Below are 21,940 nucleotides of genomic sequence, written 5' to 3'. Positions count from 1 at the left end.
ATGGGAGGCTTCAGGAGGTTTTCAGCTAAGCCACCCTGGCAGCTTGCTGCTGCGGCAGCTCCCTTGGGCTGCCCTGCCAGGGACCTCACCAAAATGGCAGGAAACAGAGAGGGAAGAGCCTTGCGGCTTGGTGAGCTGCGGCTCGGCGGGGCAGGGAGGAGAGAGCAAGGTCTCCCTCTTCTGACAGCAAGCGGGCGGCTGAGCCAGCCACGGCTTCACCGTGGCTTCAGGGCTCCCATCGCTCACCACTTATCAGTGCCAAAGTGGTGTTAACCGGCACCATGACAAGCCCGTGGAATTACTCTGAGGTTTAATACTGTAAATAGTAATATGGTTTGTTATGCAAAACCAGGAAGCTTGATACATAAAGCCTTGAAGGTTAGAAGGAGGCTCAGGAAAGCTGAGAACATAAATTAGGGCTTTGTGCTTTTGATGGAGGCCAGTTGATGAATTGCGGGGTACATACAAAGAATGCAGCCCCCCAGTTTTCTTGAGGTGTTGACCAAAGCTAAATGAACTACTTGACTTCATTCAGAAGAGTCTTGCGCAGCTAAACTTGTTAGAGCAGAGTAAGACGGGTCCAGTCTGTAGTATGTCAAAAGGCTTGAGAATGATTCTTTCTTTGAATTTTAATAGGACATTTGCTTCTGTTTTGAGAGTTATAGCACAAACCTGAGTGTTTCAGGTAAACCAAGACACACCTGGCCAATTCCGTATGGATTTGTTTGTACTGATAAGCTGGGCAAGTCCAGAAGCTGAGACAGACCTTAGAAGGAATGTGTTAAATTCCACTGCTTATTTTCAAAGGTAATTTTGGAAATCAGAAGTATTCTGGGCTATTCTGGGTTTCAGACTAGACACAAAAAAACAAACAGAGGCAAGGCACATGTTGAGTTGTGGTTTTAATTCTATTTTCAACATCGTTTCTATGACTTAGAACTCCAGCAAGCAAACAAGCCAACCATTGAATCCCAAACTCAGCATTGATTTTGCAGAGCTCAGCACGGAGAAGTTACAATATCTGAATGGCATTTTTCACTTAAGTAAAAATAAAATTAGAAAATGACTAGCTGGCTGGGAAAAAAACCCACCAAAACCCTTTCTCTTGATGTTTTAAACAACTGAGACCTTTGCTGTATTACAAAGGAGTTTAGTAGCCAATGGGTGATATCATACTTGTTCACTCTTGCTCTCATCTACACTGTAAATCAAAGCAATCTCATAAAAGGTTAAATTATTAAGAGCAGTGGCCCAGTGGAAGTGTCATGCACACAGGAAACCAGGATGACCATAAAAAGAAAATGAAGCTGCTGGTAACCATTATAATGTAAGGCTGAATCACAAACGCTAACACCAAAGCCCTTTTTCTGTTGCAGTTATAACCCCTGAGAGCTCTGTCGGCTTTTTTCCCCTCTCTGAAGGCAGAAGTAGGCCCTGTAACCACCCCTCTTTCGGTTTCTCTCTTCCCAGCCATGGTTTCTTACGCTAACTTGTCATTGCCCGTGAGCTTGAACAGAGCACTGCGTAAGCTGGATGCATCACATAGCTGTTCCCAAGATGCAAAATCCTTCCCTGCAAGGGAACATTTTGGTGCAATCGAATGCGAATTCTGAGCTCAAGGGAGGCAGGATCGATGAGGAATTTCACCATAACGTTTCTGTAGAATTAAAAAAGAAGAAAAAAAAAAGGGTGATTTAAGACAACCAGCAGCAAAGCTCCGTGACCACAGCACCAAGTTCCTACAGGGCTCGCTCTCTTAGAGAATTAACTTCCAAATTAACGCGAGCAGCAGGAGCCGAGGCCGCGGGCAGCTCTTCCCCGCACCGGGCCGCCCTTCCCGGTGAGACCGCGCCTCCACCGCAGCGCCCGCTGTCCGGCTCCGGCGCCCCGGGGCTGAGGGAGGCCCGGCCCCGCCGCCCACCCCGCGGCACCAGCGGCGAGACCTCCCCGTCCTCCTCCTCCTTCTCGTCCCCATCCCCTCAGCGGCGGGACCCCCCCAGCCCCAGCGCTGCCGCCGCCGGGGAGCGGCCCCGTCCCCAGCGCCCTGCGGCATGCGGGAGCCCGCGGCAGCCCCTCGCCCGCCTCCCGCCGACTCGCGGCTCCGGCCGCCGCTGACAGGTCTCCGCCGGTGGCCCCGGCACCTGCGCTGCGCTCACCGCGCTGAGAGGAGGAGCTGCCGGCGGAGCGGAGCGGGAGGGAAGCGGCGGGAGGCGCAGGGCCGGCGGCGGGCCCGGGGGGTGGCGGGTGCCCCTCAGCCCTCACCCCGCCGCGGGGCCGGGCGGCCGCGGCGCTGCCGACACCTTACTTCCTGCTTCGCTACCAGACCCATCGCGGCGGAGGGATCCCGCCGCCTCCCGCAGCCTCCTCCCCCTTCTGCTTCTGCTTCCCCCCTTCCCTCTCCCCTGCGAGGGAATAATTTGACAGCGATTTGCTGACACCGGGGTTTTTTTTTTTACCCTTCTTTTTCGTTCTCTTTTCCGCACCGCGGACCCGCAAAGGCAGCGCGGCGGCGGGGGGAGGCCGCGCTGAGGTAAGTGCCGCTGCCCGGAGCCTCCCCCTGCGCCGTGCGGGGTGCGGCGGGTGCCCGCCCCGCTCCATGTGCCGCCGCCCCGGGGTGGGAGCGGGCAGCGGGGCCGCGCCGCGCCGGGCCGGGGGGGAGTATGTTTCGTGGCGGAGCGATATTTGTTTACAGGATGAGCGTTGTACTGTAAGTGGAGTAGGACCGAGCCCGGGCAGCTCTGTCATAAATTCATATCGCGATTGCGCCCTCCTCGCCGACACACGCCCCGCGCCTGCACTTGTTGCGGACTTCCACGCCAGGTAGGGCGAACGCTTCGCAAGTTTCGTTTTTGCAGGAGCCGGGGCTGCGCTGGCAGGGAGGGGAAAAAAGAGAGAAAAGGGGTAAAATAGAAAGTTTGCAGTTTGCAGCTCACTTTCGGTCTGCAGCGCCCGGGAGGCGAGGCCCTGCTGCTGCCTCCTCCTCCTCCCCGGCCGCCGCGGGGTGCCCGGTACCAGCGCAGCCCGGGCGGGAGGGCGGGGGGGTGCCGGTCCCGGGGCGCCCCGCCGCGGCGCTGCTCCCGCTCCCGCTCACCAGAGCGGAGGGGAGGCGGGGAAGGGCGGCTCGGCGCGGCTGGCCGCGGAAGTTGTGTCCCAGCGGTGGTCCCGCGGCCCCTTGGCCCGGCCCCGGGCACGAGTGGCTGAGCCAGGCGCGACCCCTGCGCTCGGCGCGGCCCCGGTGTGGGTCGGTGATAGGAATGAGGCGGTCCCGCGCTCCCCTCCCTGCGGCCGGGGGAGAACTTGGTCTGGAGAAACGCGGGTATCTGCTCCTGGTCGGCGCGGTGGTTGCGCGCTCGTGGGTGCAGAAGGGCTTCGTTTTATGGCCCGTCAAAACGGAGGGAGTAAGGGGGTAACGAACAGCAACTCTTCGCCAGATGTTTAAATACCAAAGAGGTGATTTGCAAGTAAGATTAATTGGCAGTTAACCAGTTAATAAATGGATAATGCCTACTCATCGTTCTGCTGACTTTACGGAGTGGTTTTCACAGCTGCCAGTCAACTAGCCAGGCTTGACTATCCGAGATGGGAACTTCATGGGGTCCAGTAGAATCTGACCTGCGCTGGCTGTCCTAGTGCATCAGCACTGGTTGTGCTTCAGGTAGTTCCTGCTGAGGCTTATAGATGTTTACAGCTAATATGATAGCGGCAAAATAAATACAATGACCCATAACTAAGCTATTTATGGAAAACGATGCAAAGTGCTTCACAGCGTGATTAATGTTTTGAGCAGGTAATCACTGGGGGAGAAGTTTTATCTCTTTGACAGCTATAGTTTGACTGTAAGTATGCGAAGAGGGGAAAGTTCACCCAGCAAGCTTGAGCCCGGGCTGCTCGGCAGGGCTGCCCTGATGCCCATGCCCCCCTGAGCTCCCTAGACCTGCACAGTGTACGATGGTGTGACCCAGTCTTGCAGTGTTGGTGTATGTGCACACCCTTCCTGCTTGCTGTCAGCTACTTGGTGGTCTTGTTTGGATGTTAATTTGCATCAGAATGGAGCCATTTCCTTAATGCATCTACCTAGAGATAACCCATTTCAGTTTGTTACCTGCTGAAGTGACAGGCCGTGCCCTGGTTGGTATGTTACCTTTTTCCCTAAGGCTTGTCCAAGGCATATATTTAACAACAAAGGTGCTGCTTCTCCAGTGCTCTATCCACACATACGCAGCGTGGAAGTTAAGCTGTGCTGTTTTGCTTAAAAGAAATTGATGTTTTAAGAACATAAGAAACTGCAATTCTGGTGTCCCCAGCATAAGCAGGACATGGAGCTGTTGGAGCAAGTCCAGAGGAGGCCGTGAGGATGGTGAGGGGGCTGGAGCACCTCCATCTGAAGGGAGCTACAAGGATGCTGGAGAGGGACTCTTCATCAGGAACTGTAGTGACAGGACAAGGGGTGATGGGTTCAAACTGAAACAGGGGAAGTTCAGGTTAGATCTAAGGCAGAAGCTCTTCCCTGTGAGGGTGCTGAGGCGCTGGCACAGGGTGCCCAGAGAAGCTGTGGCTGCCTCATCCCTGGCAGTGTTCAAGGCCAGGTTGGACACAGGGGCTTGGAGCAACCTGCTCTAGTGGAAGGTGTCCCTGCCCATGGCAGGGGGTTGGAACTGGATGAGCTTTAAGGTCCCTTCCAACACAAACCATTCTAGGATTCTATGATTAAATGTATTTGTTTAGAACTTGTATAAGTGATTTTTCACAGAAAGAAAATGTGTTGTCTGCATTTGTCTTCTATAACTGATACTCTGATACAGTTTGGAAAAATTTAAGTCTTAATTATACCCTACTCAAAAGTTCTGGCACAAATCAACGCTTTTAGGATCTGTTCTTGTGCTTCTAAAGTGATAAGTGCCCTGTGCTTCTAAAGTTGGGAGGCTCCAGAGAGGATCTGAGCAGCGCTGTTGTTGTGGCAGTCAAACCAGTGATTCTTGAAAAGCCAAAACGGCTCAAATTCTTGCACTTCACGTTGGAAGCTGGCCTGAGTGAGCAGTGGAGAATTGGCCTCTTGGTGAAATAAGGCCAGAGCTTAATCAGGCTGCTATCAGTGTGTGTCCTGGTGTTGGCATCCCTCCGTGGGAGAGAGGAAAGAGGCCAGGAGGTACTGGGTAGGCATCCTGCTTCCAGTGTTTGCATCGCTCCTGCTTGGCCCAACAGGAGCATAAATAAACCGCGGAGTGACTAACCTCTGCCATTGACTCATGTTGTATTGGATAGACCAAAAAGGTCTCCGTGCCTTATCCATTTACATTTCTCAACCTTCACGTTACTGCTCATGACCTGTCTCTGAGAATACTCCACTATGCATTTAAGACCACAGAGTGAGTCCTTATGTTAGGTTTGTTTCACTTTTGGGTAGCGCTCAACTAGACTAGGTAAAAGGAATTCCCAGGTTTTAAACTCAAAACTTGATTACTTCTTGTGTTCTGGCCATTTTAATTCTTCTAGTGGTACAGTGAGGCTTGCCATTATAAATTGAGCTTGTAACTTGGGGTTTGGCAGGGAGTATGACAAAAGCATAAGAAGAGCAGTCCTGTCATATCCTGTAGGTTTCCTAAAGCAGTAAGATAATGTTTTGCTGTGAATGTTTTCATTGCATTTTATTCTTTTTTTTTTTTTTTCCTCTAACCAAGGGAGGAATATGTCACTGAAAAACTTACTCAGCGCAGTGCTCAGGAAGGCTCTTCTCTTCCAGTACTGTAATGGGACAGTAGTAAACTAAAGAAGAAGGGCTCTGCGATCCATAATGTCATTGTGAGATTCTGGAAGGTTGTGTCTCACATTATTAAGCTGTGTCATCATAATTTGCAAGATAAGGCAGTTTCATTTATGAAAATAAGTATAGAAATACGTTTATTTTTAAAAAAGCAAGCAACAGTTAATAGAGACAAAATAACTGTTGATATGGAAATGGTTTTTTTCCTCCCCTTACATTTTCTGGGGGGCTACAGAGCTTCCAATGAAAAATTACCACCAAAATTACTTTTTTTTTCTGTCCCTAAAATTAAGGGATCTTTTTGCCTCTCCTTCACCTGTAAGATGTAGCAGGAGCATTTTTAAATGCAGGTGTCAATTCTGCCATGCACTTGGCTATTTACTAGCCTGGCTTCATGGCACTGCTTAGAAGAGCAGAGTTACTCTACTCGCAGAGTTACTGTACTTACACTTCTGCAAGTGTAAGTATTTGTAGGGTGGGGTGTGAGGAGGCTGCACTTGGAACTCAAATAAAAAAAGGCAGCAGCAAATTCTATACGTTTCGCTGCATATGAAGTTATAAAACCTCTTTTTAACTTGTCTGGCTCTGAGAAACCTATTATTGTAATCAATTGCAGGGCTGTGAGGGGAAATGGGGCCTTCTAAGATAAAAACAAAAATAGCACATTCAAATATATTTTAAGAAAAGCGGCTCTTCCTTCAAAGAGTAGGGCTGAGCGTGGTTCAAAGGAAGGTAGCAACAATTTTATCAGTTTGGGTTTGCTCTTGAACTTTTTGCTTGAAACCAAACAGATTTAAGAAATCTGTTGAATTTGCTTTTGAGCATTTATGTGCCAAGTGATCTTGTAGAGCTTGGGGAGAGTATTTGCCCTCAGATCTGGAGATGCTGAGAACAGGACTTTGCACCATCATTTCTTTGCTGCTGCCATTGTGTCTCCAGGTAGCGCGTGGTCCGGCCCGGCCGGGAGGACGATGTAGGTAACGCGGTCTGTTGTCGAGTTGTATTGGCATTGGTTCCTGTTGGATATTGGTTTCTGTGGGCAGAAGGAAGAGTATTTGTGATAGCGGTTTATTTTCTCTCTCTCTGGCTTGGCTGTGTTGCTCCGTGGTGGTGTGGGCTCATGTGGCCCTGCTCGAAACAGCAGCAGAAACTAAAAAGACATTGATTTGTGTGGGGAAAAACTGGAAGATGTGCTCAGGTTACAACCTGCTGCCACAGAAACTCCAAGGCAAATATATCATTGACGTGACTCTCTTCTTGAGAGGATAATGGTGTGGGGAACCCAGGGCGTGCTTTGTATTACCTTGTAATAGGGATTGTAAAAGAAGTTTGAACTCTCCATATTAGAGCAGGGATGTTGCAGGGGTTTGGAGGAGTTGTGTAGTGCTGGGTGTATTTTGAGGTTCTGAGTGAAATGAGTCTTGTGGTTTCAGCTTACTGTATAACAAAGAGTAACGTGTTTCACACAAACAGCCCACCTAAGTTTTCAGATTTGACTGATGGTTTGCTCTGGAAAGACCCAAAATGCTGATATGATGATACAGACTCAAAAGGTAGTTGATTTTTACTTTTTTGTTTAAATTTCTTTTTGGCTTATCTTTCTCCAATTTACAGTTCAAATTCTGTTAGAATTTCACACAGATCAGTGATCTTCAGCTGCCGGGGGTCACTTTCCAGGCACAGGGCTGCAAGTGCTAAGTTTCCCTACCCCACTAATTCAGCCTTTCTAAACAGCCATCCTGGGCCTTATCACAGATTTTCTCTGGTCTTTTTAGTTCAGCAAGGAAATGGTTGTTGTCTTCCCCTCCCTCCCCTCATCAACTGCTCATGGTAAGATTTTTGATAGAGCCTGCATTGTGATATGTCCTTGAAGTGCAGTGCTGCAAGGTTTTGTTTTGCTTTGTCTTTTTTTGCCTCTTCATGTTCAGGCTTCATTACAACCAGAGCAAAGCGAGATTGTTGATGATTTTTTTGATACTTGGGGTTTGTTTTGGGGTTGGTTTTTCTGTCATTTGTTAAAAATCTCATGTTTATTAATGAGGAAAAGCTCAGACTCGGGTGCTAAAACCTCCAGCTAACCCTGGAGTGTAAAGACTGCAAAAATACAGATTGGGGAAGGATTGCCCCAGCAAAACAGGTATAAGATAAATGTTACGTTATTGGCAGCCCTTTTTTTATAAGGTCCCTGACAGTGAGAGGGTTTTGTTCATGCTGTCTAAAACAAGACTTTACCAAGGCTCTTAAAGGACAGTGTCCATTTTGGGTACTTTCATTTTAAGTGAGTATGAAATCCTAAATAACTGCACCATGTGGGGGGAAAAAAGGACCCAACCCTGTGAAACAAGTGGCTGTTAAGTTTAAAATGTGATAATGGCTGAAGTTCTCTGTCTTTAAAAAAACAGTAATTTTTGTCTGTCTTCTTCACCCCCCCCATTTTCATTGATGGGGAAGTTTCATTTCCTTTATTTATATATTTATATATTTTTAGTGTATGTGTGGGGGAGGTTAGGAAGGAAGTCTGTGTTCTACTTTTTAAATATAAAAGAAAAAAGAACCTAATGCTGGTGTGTTTAGAAATAACCTTAAATACATTCTCCCCTTTAAACCCAAAATTCTGCTGGTCAAATAGTGTGTATTAGGGGACTAAAAGGTTTTGCACCACTTCTGTGTGAGTAAGAGTTCTGTCTGAGTTCCACTTGTACTAGGAGAAAAGTGGTTTTCCCAGTATTGCCGTGTTTCACATGCCAAATCAGAACTTGAAATGCCTTTTCCTAGAAGGACCTCTATTTACACTTGGAGGGTTATGCCAATTCCAGCTCTATTAGTAAGGCTGTATTTTGAATTTTTTGTTTAATTTTACTCTTCACCTAAATAGTAAATTCTTTAATTTTCTTAACAGAGCACACACTGCAATCCTGGCATGTAGTTTTGGATGGGTCAGTAGGGTAACCCCTGCTATCTTAGGGCACAAATGCATATAGATACCCCTGCAAGAGTATGATCTGGCGTGGGTCCTAGCAAAATGAATGCTCTGAAAGTTTTGTGTAAGTTGAAATACTTACACAAAATTCTGCTCTGCGTGCAGAACGGAATACAGTTTATTCGTGAGCAGGAAGATGGGTTGTTATGTTATTCATGTGTCGTAATAGTTTTTTCCTCAAATAGATCCTGTGTAATTTTAATACAGTTTTTAAATCCTGCAGATGAGGAAAACCTGCATAATAAATCTGTGAAAGTGTGGAGGCAGAAGATAAGAAGCTATTAATACTAAAGACTTACTCCTTTGGGCAGCGTAGCAGTGCTTTAAGAAGGAGCAGGTAAATGGGGCTGCTTTGGCAAGTTGGTAGCTGCCGGCTGCTATCAGTGCTGCCCACTGGACTTGTACCACCGGTGCCTCATCTCTGCTGCTACACTGCTGTGTCTCTTTGTGCTGGTGGAGAAGATGGCCTGGTGGAAGATCCTGTCTGTACCAGAAAAACCCCAAACAACTGACTAGTAAATTGTGTCGCTGTTATTTCATAAGCAAATTTGCTAGTTATTTGCTCTTTTTGTGATGCTCAGATTTGTGTTGTTAGCAAGAAGAGCTAACAGTGTATTAAACAAAAAATGGATGCTGAGCAGTCTTTAAATCTGCCACAAGTATGAATACTTGGAAGACCCTACCTGCCACAAGTATGAATACTTAGAAGACCCAACATAGCTAAACTGAGCTTTCTTTTCCCCAAAATTTGGGCTACCAAAGCCCTGGGATATTTAGGATATTAACTTAGAGTTCCATAAATATCTTCCCAGTTGCTTCTTTCTGGCCTGCCTCTTCTCTGTTTCGTCCTGAGCATCAAAATTGGGCTTTCAGAAAGGTGGTAGGGTTTGAGTTGGCTACACAGTGCTTTCAGTGGGGAGAGGGCTGCATGTTGCTCTCTCTGGAGGCTGAAAGCATCCCCTTTGCAATGGCTCCTAAGTCTCAGTGGGACTTTAAATAACCCTGAGCTCTGTGGTGAGTACCAGAGCTGTGGCTGCTGAGCGCAGGAGGCTGTAGTCACCTGAGCTACAAGTTTATGTCACACATAGCTCAGTGCTGAGCGCAGTAGTTTGGTTGTTTCTTGTGCCCGTAATATACTGGGGAGAAATGGGCGGAAGCAGTTGAGATGCTAACTTTGCTAGCTTGCTTTTTGGGTTGTTTTTGTTACTTTTGAAAAGCTTATGTTGAGTATTGCAAAGGAACCCTTATGTATTTTGAGAAAACAAAAGAACTGGTGAATGTTAAGCTATGTTGAATGGCGCAGCTTTGCAGAGTGTTGATGCTCCAGCTGTCTCTTTGGCCTGCCGTGCAATTCGGATTCAAGAGAAGGTCTCCCACATGGTTATTTGCATGTTACCTCCTATCTCTGTTTTGTATCTGCAATTTCAGTATGCGCTTCCAGAATTATTTTTGTTCATTTCCAATCATTCTTCAAAGATAACTGGCGAAAGCCAAAAGGCTGGTTGTGATTTTACAGCAGTAGAAGATAGACAACTTTGATCTTCTTGTTAAATGAGTTTTCTCCATGTGTGGGCTGGGTGTGTAGTGTGTTGACTTAGTTTTTATTGATCAGTGTAAAAACGTGAATTCAGCATCACAGCATTATTTATGGTAATAAACAAGTACTTGCAGTGATATTCTAATGAGTTCCTGGCAAGAATCAGGCAGAAAACCATCTCACAGACTGATGTACTTTAGTGGTGAGATGCTGAACCAGGATGCTTCATATGAAAGGATCAAGTAAAGCTGTTTGAAGTTCCAGCTTTCTTTGGCAACGCGATTGCTGCGAGCAGTAGCATGCCAAGCAGGGCAGGATGCAGTCTTTTCTGTAGGCATTTGAGTGTCAGAAATGGCATTCTTGCCTCTGTCTGGAAGGACTTTCACCTTCCAGATACGCTAACACAAGACAGGTCATAGGAACCTGGTATCTGCTTTGCTAGAGGGTGTCTCCGAACACAAGCAGTGAAGCACTAGTTACCTTTCAGTCATCATCCACAGGAATGCCCTGCAAACCATCCCCGTGTGTTTCAGTAACCCTGCATGGCAAAGCATCAGGTGTAGAAAGGGGGAAGTGGAGGAGTTTTCTAAATTAGAAAGCAGTTTATGTCTGGAAAAGTGAGATTCATATTCATAACTCTGTTAAACCCCTATTTCTGAGTATGTTAGGGACATACCTCCATGTAAGGGGGCAATAATTCATCTAAGGCAACAAGTTTGCAGAAGCACCGGCAGGCAGCTTCTCCCTCTTTTTCCATTGATGCTGTGTATTTCCAAGACTGGAAGAGGCTTCTCAGTCGTGGTGATGAACAGTAATTCTCTATATTTTTTCCATCAGATAAACTTGTTTTATGCTGTCAGAGTTCAGTAAATTGGTATCTGAGCTGCATGGATCATGGGTGAAGAAGTATTGCCGCTGCCCGCATGCGTTTGATAAAAGTAGAAAATGAGAAGCAAATTTTCTCTGAAGTGAGGAAAAGTGGGGTTTTTTTTAGGACTATGAAATTTTGAAAGAGCTGGTTCATAATGAACTTTAATACTTTTCTAAAGTTGCTGCTATTATAATGAAAAAGCATGAATAAGAGAATATGCCTTGCAGGTAAAACAAAAAAAGGCTTCACCATTTATATGCTTGAAAACCAAAGATGCATTGCGGAGAATGAATTTTATCCTTCATTTTGCTTGTAGTTTAGTCTTTGAAGTTAAAACCAGCTTTAGATTTAAAGAACAAATATGCCTGAAAAGGGAGGTGCACAGAAAAGAGATGTTGGGATAAGTGCTGTTTTGTTAATGAAAAGAACCTTAGTTAAGCCAAACCTGACTGCCTGCGTAGCAAGGTACTGCTTAACATGAGCGGGGATGATAAAATAAAGTCCTAGCAGACTTTTATTTCAGTGATTTCCAACTTTCAAAAGAACCTTTAATCTGGCTGTCAAATGCACATAAATAAACGCTAGACTAATACCACAGAATTACAATAATTTATGAAAGGAGTGATAACTTCCAGGCTGGAAGTCTGTCAGTAGGATCCCTAGGCTGACCACTTGATCGTTAGTTACAAGTAGGGGTTCATTAAAATAACATGGGCTCATCTGGTTTTAAAGACCAGCTCTCAGCCAGCAGGCGATGGTCCAAAACTAATAACGCTGCAGCACAGACGTCGTGGCTATAGCACACAGACTACATAAAGCTGGTTGATGGATTAAGTGTGCTCGGTATTGGCCGAATCATTCAGTTTTTAGTCATCTGTAGCAACGCCTGCTCATACTGGAGTTGGTTGAACAACCTGTGTGACTTTGAAAGAAGGTGCAAGGTTGGATCTGTATATGAAGGCAGCTCTTTGCTGCAATTATTTTACTCTGTAATAATTGTATTCTTCTAGTTGAAGAACTGTAATTACAAAGTGGATGATAGGCTTCAATTACATAGAGAAAATCCTTCCATTTAAGCCCCATATTATCCTTACCATAAACATGTTTTGGGTGGTTGTTTTTTTTTTCTTCAGGTAGAACCTTTACTTTCAGGTTATTTCTGGAAAATCCGTGCTGCAAATTATGTAAATCATAAGAAATGAAAAAAAGAGAACAAATGAGTAGGGCATTTTATTTTAGGTTTCAGCAAATGCAAAGTCATATATGGCCATTCCAGCTATCGATAGTATGTGCCTGTGTTGTTTCTGCTACTGCTTTTGTTGTCACTAAACCAGATCACTTAAATTGGGCATTTCTCACAGGCTTTGTACAATCAGATTGCCAAATCATGGAATCCCAGCCTGGTTTGGGTTGGAAAGGAACTTAAACTCATCCAGCTCCAACCCCTGCCACGGGCAGGGACACCTTCCACTAGAGCAGGTTGCTCCAAGCCCCCGTGTCCAACCTGGCCTTGAACACTGCCAGGGATGGGGCAGCCACAGCTTCTCTGGGCACCCTGTGCCAGCGCCTCAGCACCCTCACAGGGAAGAGCTTCTGCCTAAGAGCTCATCTCAGTCTCCCCTCTGGCAGGTTAAAGCCTTTCCCCTTGTCTTACCACTACATGCCCTTGTAAAATGGTGGAGCTGGGAAGTTTTCGCAGTAGCATATGCCCCCTAGAGAGTCCCTTCCAGTGGGGCTCCTTCCTTGCACACGTGGGAGTTTCTTGCTGAACAATAAACGTAGGGCTTTTTATGTAGGGCTTTCTTTTTGTCCTTCTATTTGGTATTTTTTGGGGTTGTTTTTCGCTGTTGTCTAGGCAAGCCTGTGTTTTTTAGGTCAATCCTGTCCGATAGCAGTAAGTTTTTGTACCTGCACCTATTGCCTATTAAGGCAATAAGAAGCTCTTCTTGAATGAAGGGAAGGCAGATCTCAGATATGCCTGCAGATCAGAGAGAGAGGAGAATGGAAGAAGCGGTGTTGGAGTGAATGAACCAACTTTCAGGCTGACTCAGTGATCCACATACAGTGTACGCTGTGGAGATTAGTCACCACTTACTGTAAATCTTCATGGTGTTTGGTGGGCATGTGTCTCTGTCAAGCAAACTTTGTAGACTGGGAATGCAGAGAAGTGGTATTTCCACAGAATTTTCCCAGCAAAAAAACAACAAACCCCCAAAACCTGAAGACTTGTAAATTACTGAGCTAAAGGCAAAAGAAATCTTTCAGTTATCTCCTGGTGCTGCTATCTTCATCTGTGAAACAGGGAGGAAAGGGAATAAATTATGCAACAACTTTGGGGTTTTTTATGATTTAGAAACCTGTGCTTACATGTTGTTAGTGCTGCTCTGCCCTGTCCTGTGCAGGTTGGTTTGATTTCTTTATTTCCAGTAGGTAGGTTTCAAGCTGCAGTTGGGTAAAACACCCATTTACATGATGGTTAACAGAATAACAATTACAGGGAGGGATATTCATCTGTTGAAAACACTATTTTCATTTGCCAAGCAGAAACTTCAGGAAAATTACCCTCCAGGTTGAATTTTCTCATGAATGTTCTCAAGTTCTAAAATTATTTACCAGCACAATAGGTATGTGTAGCACTTAATGCAGACTTTGTATTAAGGAGTTATTTTTTTGGGGGGGAAAAGTAGGTTTTGTTAAAAAAAAAAAAAAAAAAAAAGTTGTTTAAAAATGGTAAAATTACTCCACAGCCTTTTCTGAGTTGCTCAAATTCACCAAATTGAATTTTTGTGCTTTCAGACTTTTCTTTCAGTGATTTCTTCTCTGTTTGGCTGAATATTTTGTTGATAATTTAACCCAGCATCTTTTACAATTCTTAGATGCCCTTTCCTCTCTGATCTTTGCCTGTTTCGCTCAACATGTTTCATCCATCCTTGGAGAATTACTGATTTCTGCCACAATCGTACCAAAAGTCCTTCCGGTTATTAAAGATTTTTTTTTTTTTTAAATATATAATTTATTTAAAATGAGTTCCTCCAAAGCAGGAAAACTCCCAAACACTTTGTTGGAGAGTGAGAAGCAGGCTGCTGGCAGTGCCGGGTGGGACGCGCTGTGGCTACGTGCCTGTACAAGTGCTTTGCTCGCTGTCTGTCGTAGGCTTTGACTCCTCCGAGGAGCAGGAACGAAGGCTGGGAGCGTTAGTACGTCTTTGGGTTATCTCACACTGTTTGTTTGCAATGGAGGCCGAGCAATTTACATATCGCTGGATCTTGGTTCTGAGGAAAAAAAAAAAAAGCTATTTTTGATTGTATTTTTCTTCTCACTAGGCTTTGTGTGGAAATGACGTCACCGCTTACGTCAGCCATGCTAAATTCGGAGGTTGCTCTCCTCCCTGTTGGGTTATTAACTGAGTATTAGCTCTACGCTGCGAGTCTTCCTTTGCTGACTGTGGCACGTTAATAACTTCGTCACAAATGCTCTGAATTTGTATGATGAAGAGAAATAAAGGCTGCTCTACAGCCTTTTGAAATCAATGTGAACGTAGCTTAATTTCATGGCTTCGCATGCGACTGGATGGAGTGACCCTCTAATGCTGTGTTGTTCCTGGGATCACTGATGTGGGGAACAAGCAAGGAAGGAATGGCACATTGCTTTTTGCAAACAGTTGGGTTAATGGTTGGACTCGATGATCTTAAAGGTGACCAGGTCTGGAGTTTGCTGCAGCACCTTGTCGCATGGGTATGTCCCCTCAGCTGTGCAGGTTAAAGCCTCCTGCCCTTGTGCGATGGAGTAGGTTTTCGAACTGAAGCTCTTAGCTTGTGCCTGCATGTCTCATGTGCAAAGCCGAGCTCCGTGGCAGGGAACAGAGTGCCACATCTCTACCAGAAATACCAAGGTTTGGCAGCTGTCCTTCTGGGGTTGACACTAGGCAAAGTGTGAAATGGAGGTACGGGGGTTTCCTGTGAGAGGGTGAGGAGGAGGGAACCAGAAATCAAATTAAAATTGACATTTTGAGAAGTTGGTTGCTGCCTTTTTTTAATCATAAAGCAATTTTCAAAGTAAGTCACTTCCCAGGGGAAAAATAAATACGTTAAGAACAGAAAAGGGGGAAATGTGATGCTGAATATATGCGAGTGGTACTGCGATGGTAGTGGTACCAAATGTGCAGAGACACAAAGCAGGAGGATAACAATCATCCTGACACTCTTCTTGCTAAATGCCCAGGCACAATGTCCTATATGCAGAATGTTTTTATTTATCTTTAGTATTTTGGGAGGTCTGAGGTGTGGAAGGGACTGATGCCTAATACTTAATAATACAGTGAAGGTTTCTTTGAGAGTGATTTGCAGTTCAGGGACCCTCAGAACTTCTCTTTGCTTGTGTCTGTCCGTGAGCTGACAGGGTAATTTCTTTTCCTGGCTGAAGCTTGCAGGATCTTACTTATACGTCTTCTCTTTGGATGAGGTTTAGAGCTAATTGCCATAATCCTAGGTGCGCACTGAGTGTATAAACCATCAGTGGCCTGAGCCTACCAATGGTAGTGGACTTGGCAGTGTTGGGTTAATGGTTGGACTTGATGATCTTCTAGGTCTTTTCCAACCTAAATGATTCTGTGAGTCTATGAAACAAGCCCACCAATCACTGCAGTGGACACGGGGAAATTTCCCTTCTTGTCCTGTGTCTTGTCAACTGCACTCTGTCCTGGGAGGACAGTGAGGAGGCCTCTGGGTGCCTTTGGTGGGAAGGCTTGCAGGAACAGCTTTGGATTGGGCTCTTGGCATACGGAAGTTATGGACATCCATTCACAGGCTTTATTGTTTGTTTGTTTTTAGTGTCTCTTCTGGCCCAGCTCTTCTTCTGTTGGTAGTGGAGGAGAAGGGAATGGAGGGGGAAGTTCTGGGGGATGCCCTGGGAGGCCACGTGTTGGTGTTACCCCAAGTGTATGTGTCTGAGCACACACCGTGGAGGTGGCCCACTGGAAAACTGATGAAATTCCTTGTCCCTTTTAGAGCTTGTGAGGAGCACTAGTTACTTGTATAGCCATATGTTATCCTTTTCTCTTACATATGTTCTCTGGTAATTGTCAGTAGCAGGTGCCTGTGAGTGGTATTTAAAAATCAGAAGCTTAATGGGGATAAAGACTTGTGAGTTTAGTGCCAGCAAAGAGGCCAGGTTGAAACAGTTGGCCTCTGAAGGTCATGTTCCTCACGGAGCAATGGCACAGTTGGAAGCAATGCTGGTCCTTTAGCTCTGCAGTTCACCCGCAGAGGTGTGACCTTCAAGGAGTCAGGAGTCTGGTTTTGGGTCTGTATATCTGGTTTGGCTGAATCAAGGGAAAAGCAACATCCCTTCTGATGTGTGCACCAGCCCACAGGAACTGTGTTGGACATGTGTTGCACCACTGCTTGGTAACTTAGGTGGTGTGGGCTGGTTGGAAATAAGACTTGAAATCTCTGATTTGGTAGTCTTCTACTCTTTGAACCCACCTTTCCCTGTATGTTTGTTGAGCATCCTGAGCTGTTCTAGTTGTGTCACTGATTGCTATTGCATGCATGTGTATTAGGTATCCATTGGTATTGCTGTGAGACTGTTGCTCTTGCATCTCATTCCATCATCTGAAGAACAAGCACTGAGAGGAAGATGTGGGGAGACTTGAAGCAATGCAACTGCGTCCACTGAAAATCATTTTGGGGCATCGCACAGCCAAAATCCCCCAGTATGCCAGATACTGCAGTCACATCATCTTCACATCCCCACAAATAGCTCTGAATTGCCATTCCTTCCATGTACCACTTGAGGAACTTATAGGCAGGTGTAACAGGTTTCTAGGAGACTGACAGTTCAGAAGTAGCTGAGATTTCAGAGTGTCGGGGAAGACATAATGCCCCTGACAGTCTGTTTTTTTTTTTTGGGGGGGGATTGCTGCTTTTTTTGTTTTTAATTTCTTGTGAAGAACTAGTGAAATATAGAGCACATATGGAAATGGCAGACGTTGTTGTTGGGGTTTTGAGATTTTTTTGTTGTCCTTGTTTCTAAAATTAAGCACACTGGAGTTTGCAAGATCCTGCAAAGAATTCAAATGATATTGCACAGTCATGTGTTCAAGAAACCTTTTTAATCTAGTTATATACATAGTGAACAGATCCAGCTTTAAAAAAAAAACACATCGTGGAGATGAACCAAGTGGGATAAAGACAAAAGACTGCTAAATATCTATGTGCTTATTCAGTTCAGGTTTTGCTGCCAGCATTCTGTTGTGTTTCCATTCTTATTTTTGGTTGTCCTTCATGTTCTTCCCTATGTAAGAAAGTAACCTGTGGTATCAGCTCTTCTGCTTATCCCTTGCAAAATGTTAGTAACTGAAAACGGAATCATGGAATGGTTTGGTTTGGAAAGGACCTTCAGATCATCCAGTTCCAACTCCCTGCCATGGGCAGAATGGCCTTACACTAGACTATGTATCATGCGACCAAAGTAGGTGCCTCTCTGTTTCAGCAAACTAAGAGTGTCTGCTTCACTTGGGTAGGTTATGAGTCTGTTACACTTGCATCCCTTGCACATGGGTAGTAAGTTTTTATTGTGCCACTGTGTGTTTCTGTAGTATGTTTCTGAGGTGGGTTGCAGGAGTAGTCATCTCACAGCTCAACCATGAGTGCGCTTGGTGATGTTCTCAAGAGCAGAGCTGGTTACAGAATCTGGGCCAGCAGGGCAGCATCCTGATGAGCTGTCTGGCACAGGACCTTGTAAGACCAGCTGACTGGATGAACTTAAGCTAGCTCTTGCTTTATATACCATCTTGGATGTTTTTACCTTGGCATCTCCAGAACCTAGACCTTGAACTACTAGAAAACTTACGGAGATAATTCTGATGGTGCGTCCTATAGCACTTCAAAGCAAGTGCCACTCAAATCAGACTTTATGCTTTGTAACTGAAAAAGATGTACAGCACGTGATATAACTGTATGTGATATTCTTTTAATTCTTTCTGACAGTAAATTTAATGAAGAAGTCTTGGTATATGCACACACCCACACAGTGCACATCTGAAAGGCAATGAACGCAGGCATATACGCATTATATTGCAGTTGTTTTCCCCTGGGGGCTTTGTTATTGTTGTCCCTTTCACAGAGTGGGAACCTGTAATTTTTCATGTGCTGTTCTTTGGCCCTCTCTGCCAGAGAGGCTCAATCTATCATGTTAAAAAAATCAATAAAAAGTCTAGAGGTTTATTTATAAAGTAGAGCATGGAGAGAGGGTGCAAAAATTCCATTAAAACGGCAGTTTAGCACTAGCTACATCTCTTTGGGACTCAGCTTCAATATTTTAAACTATTAAAATTGTTACAAGAGTGCTTTTAAAGTAGCACAAATCACAGTAAAGCTTTCTTGTTGAAACTCGCCTTTGTATAGTGCATTAGAATTCAGCTTATGTATGTTTTTGGAGTGTCTGATGCTGCCCTCAAACACCATTTTAGCATCCATTTTAGAGCTTTATTGCAGTTAATAATCTTACAGGTTTATGCTCGAGTGAAAATACATGGATGTGAGAAGTCAGAGTTTCTTTTCCTGCATGTACACCTTCGTACAGATGCAGCTCTGAGGAAATTCATTATTTCTGAGAAGTCTATAGGCTTCAAATGTAATTCTTCAGGATTGCCTGGCTTGGCACAGGCTACCTCGTTAGAGAAACTTATAAATTCGGTTAGCGGTGGGTTATTTTATGGCATAGAAGTTTTCACCAATGATGCGATGGTCATCTACTCCATGTTTCCTATCCAAAGAAATAAATGTGTCCCTTTGCCTCATAAGTGTGATGCTGATTTTATGGGATAGTATCTGTATTAAACCTCTCAAACATCAGAAGCCATGTATCTGAAGTGTAAGCTTCGCCTCCCCCCAGCAATCATTCTGACTTGTTTGAATAGGTCGAAGAAGATTGATCTTGAAACTGTTGAGTTTTAAATACAAAAGGCAGTGTATGTTTTGGGTCGTGCAGTCTTTTATCCTGGGATGACGAGAATTGTTTCTAGAGGAAATGCCCAGAAGAAAGATGGTGAACTCTGTTGTGGTTTAAACCCAGCACCACGCAGCCCCTTCCCCCCGCCCCAGGCGGGATGGGGAGGAGAATGGAAAGAATGTAAGCCTCACGGGTTGAGATAAGAACAGTCCAATAACTAAAGTACACTATAATACTACTAATAATAATAATGATAAGGGAAACGACAAGGGGAGAGAATATAAAACTAAAAGGGGAAAGAAGTAAAACGCAATAAACACAAGGGGTGCCCAGTACAATTGCTCACCACCCGCCGACTGATACCCAGCCTGACCCAAGCAGCGACCTGGGCCTTTCGGGTAACTCCCCCCGGTTTATATACTGGGCATGACGTGCTGTGGTATGGAATCCCCCTTTGGCCAGTTTGGGTCAGGTGTCCTGTCTCTGCTTCCTCCCGGCTTCCCCTGCTCCCTGGCAGAGCATGAGACTGAGAAAGTCCTTGATCGGAGTAAACATTGCTGAGCTACAACTGAAAACATCGGTGTGTTATCAGCGTTGTTCTCAGACTAAAGTCAAAGCACTGCACTGCACCAGCTACTAGGAAGAGAATTAACTCTATCCCAGCTGAAACCAGGGCAACTCTTAGTACGGCCAAAAGCAGGATTTTCCATCGCCTCGAGACAGCACAGACTGCCGGAGAGCATAGTTCTTAGTAAGAGCCGTGGGAGCAAGCTACATAAATGAACATGACGGAAGGCAAAAGAGAAACTCCAACTCGCCAAACATTTGTATGTGGTATAAATATGGGCCCTGTCACACAGTCATATCCATACATACATGTCAGTAACCTGATCCATCATTCCTGTGTTATTCATCCATCAATTTCTCCTTCTCTTACTAATCCTCAGTGTACTTCTAGCTTACTTCTTGATATTGTTGATTGTGTACATTTTCTTCTTTCCTGGATGTGTGAAGTTGGAATCGAGTAATAATTCCAGCAAGCTTAAAAAAATCAAGGCCATTGACATGGCCCTTTTGCTGTTAATTAACATCTGAAGTTCAGAGAAAGGGATCCAGCTTCTGTAATTACTGTGTGCTTAAAAAAATCTGTGGAAAATTCATATTAATGCTTGGAAAGTGGAGATGATAAAGGGACGCCATTAAAGCTTGAAAAAACTCCAACATATTTTTCTAAGCAGAGAACTAAACTCTATTGTGTAAGGTGCTTCTCGGTGTGAAAAGGAGAGACTTTAGTTATTACACAGCTCTGAGCAGACACGATAGCTAACCTGCTGTTGAGAAAACAAGTAAGTGATGTTAATGAGGATAAAGAGCATCGTTCAGGAAGATGGAGTTTCCCATGAGGCCCTTACAGCCCGGAGTCACCAGCCCACCATGAACTGAGGTTGCAGGTGGTTTCATTTGGTTTGGCCAAATTGTGATTGCTGATAGCTGTGGTTGGGTTCCCAGCTCAGCTCTTCTGCCTGGGGTACCTCCCCCAGGGGCTTCTCCTTCCTCTTCCTGGGCTCGCTCTGGCTGGGGAGGGAGCATGTTGGCTCCATCACAACTTGGTGCTGTGCTCAGACCCATGCGAAGTACCACAAGGTAGGGAGGGGAGGCTAATGGGATGTGTAGGAAGAGTTGGGTGAGAGAAGGTAACGTAGGTCAAAGCGTTAGGCTGAGTCCTTTGGAATGCATTTGTTAGATGAGGGTGCTGCAGTGATGTGGAGGTTGCCTGAGATCAGTTGGGAAGGATGATGCCTGTGAAGAGAATTGATGGTCTCCTCTTCTCTGGCTGTCCTGTAGCGTTCAGAGCTGTTGTGGAAGTTATTCCCTGACTATGTCTCTTGGCAGAGCAGCTGCCCACTGAGCTTTTAAAGCCCTGGGAGTCAGTCTGCTGGCTTCCATTTCTCTCCCTCCTCTCCGTGGTGGCCGTGTTATTGGTCTAGCAGGAGGCCTTTCTGCATAGTTTTCCCACAGTTTCCCAGGGAGTCTTTTTGTTCCTTTTGCCATGCTGTGTGAGTGATGTGGAAGCATAAGGAAAAGTGGGGTTTTAATGGAAGTATGGGGAAAAGTGTGTTTATACTAAACACTTCCAATAGGGTAGGGCTGCTGGGCCCTGCGTATGGCATGTGGTGTGCTCTGCTCTAGCTGAAGATGTCCCTGCTCATTGCAGGGGGTTGGACTAGATGACCTTTGAAGGTCCCTTCCATCCTAAAATCTTCTATGATTTTGTGCTCTGAGAGTGTGCTGGGAATGGGCCCTCTCTTGGTAAGAGCCACTCCTTTGCTCAGCTCCTCATCTCTCAACAGGCAGGGCTGGGTGCTGGGTTGCTATCACTCCTCCTCCTCTTTCCATGCTCATGTTGGTAGTGCCTCTGCTCTCGCTGGTGGGATGTGTCGTGGGTTATTGTGCCTCCAGGGCCCAGAACTTGCAAGGCATGGTGATGCTGGACACTGCATGGGTCTCTTAGGGTGCTAGGACAAGCAAAACGGCCTCTGGAGGAAAACTTGACCCTTTTCTCTTTGCCTGCAACAGTAACCTTTTGCAGGTAGTGGTAAAAAAAAGCTGCTTTGTTAAGCGTTGACTGTTTTTGGTGTTGTCCTTGAGGTGCACCGAGCTGGCACATGCTTTATAAAATGGATGAAATGGGATGGATTAGAGCTGAACAGTTCCGGATCATACCCAAAATGAAGCTACTGAGGTTTGTGCAAGAGGTAGCTGCTGATCGCTTTAGCTTCTGAAATATCCTTGGGAAGACAAAGTAAGATCTTGTATTTTCCAGCTGGTAAAATACAT

At 45.4% G+C, this 21,940-nt stretch overlaps 1 protein-coding gene and 1 long non-coding RNA gene across 3 annotated transcripts in view; one reads left to right on the top strand and one right to left on the bottom strand.

Moving 5' to 3' along the window:
* Positions 1–883: 883 nt before the first annotated feature.
* LOC115613516 lies at positions 884–2,424 on the bottom strand. Its single transcript, XR_003993410.1, has 2 exons — positions 2,157–2,424; positions 884–1,657 (listed from the first exon to the last, which is right to left on the bottom strand). It is a non-coding gene; the product is annotated as an uncharacterized LOC115613516 (long non-coding RNA).
* Positions 2,178–21,940, top strand: part of TRERF1 (transcriptional regulating factor 1) — a 105,033-nt gene continuing 85,270 nt past the window's right edge. Inside the window, exons 1-2 of one of the 2 annotated variants that reach the window (XM_030499025.1) lie at positions 2,518–2,530; positions 2,693–2,820. The gene's annotated coding sequence lies outside the window, so the exon portion shown is untranslated. Of the gene's footprint in view, positions 2,531–2,692; positions 2,821–21,940 lie in introns of both variants that reach the window. The other variant, XM_030499024.1, reaches the window with a different exon arrangement.

This window comes from Strigops habroptila, chromosome 10, assembly GCF_004027225.2.
Source record: "Strigops habroptila isolate Jane chromosome 10, bStrHab1.2.pri, whole genome shotgun sequence".
In the NCBI taxonomy this organism is placed as follows: Eukaryota; Metazoa; Chordata; class Aves; order Psittaciformes; family Psittacidae; genus Strigops; species Strigops habroptila.
This window is presented reverse-complemented; position numbering and strand designations above follow the sequence as displayed.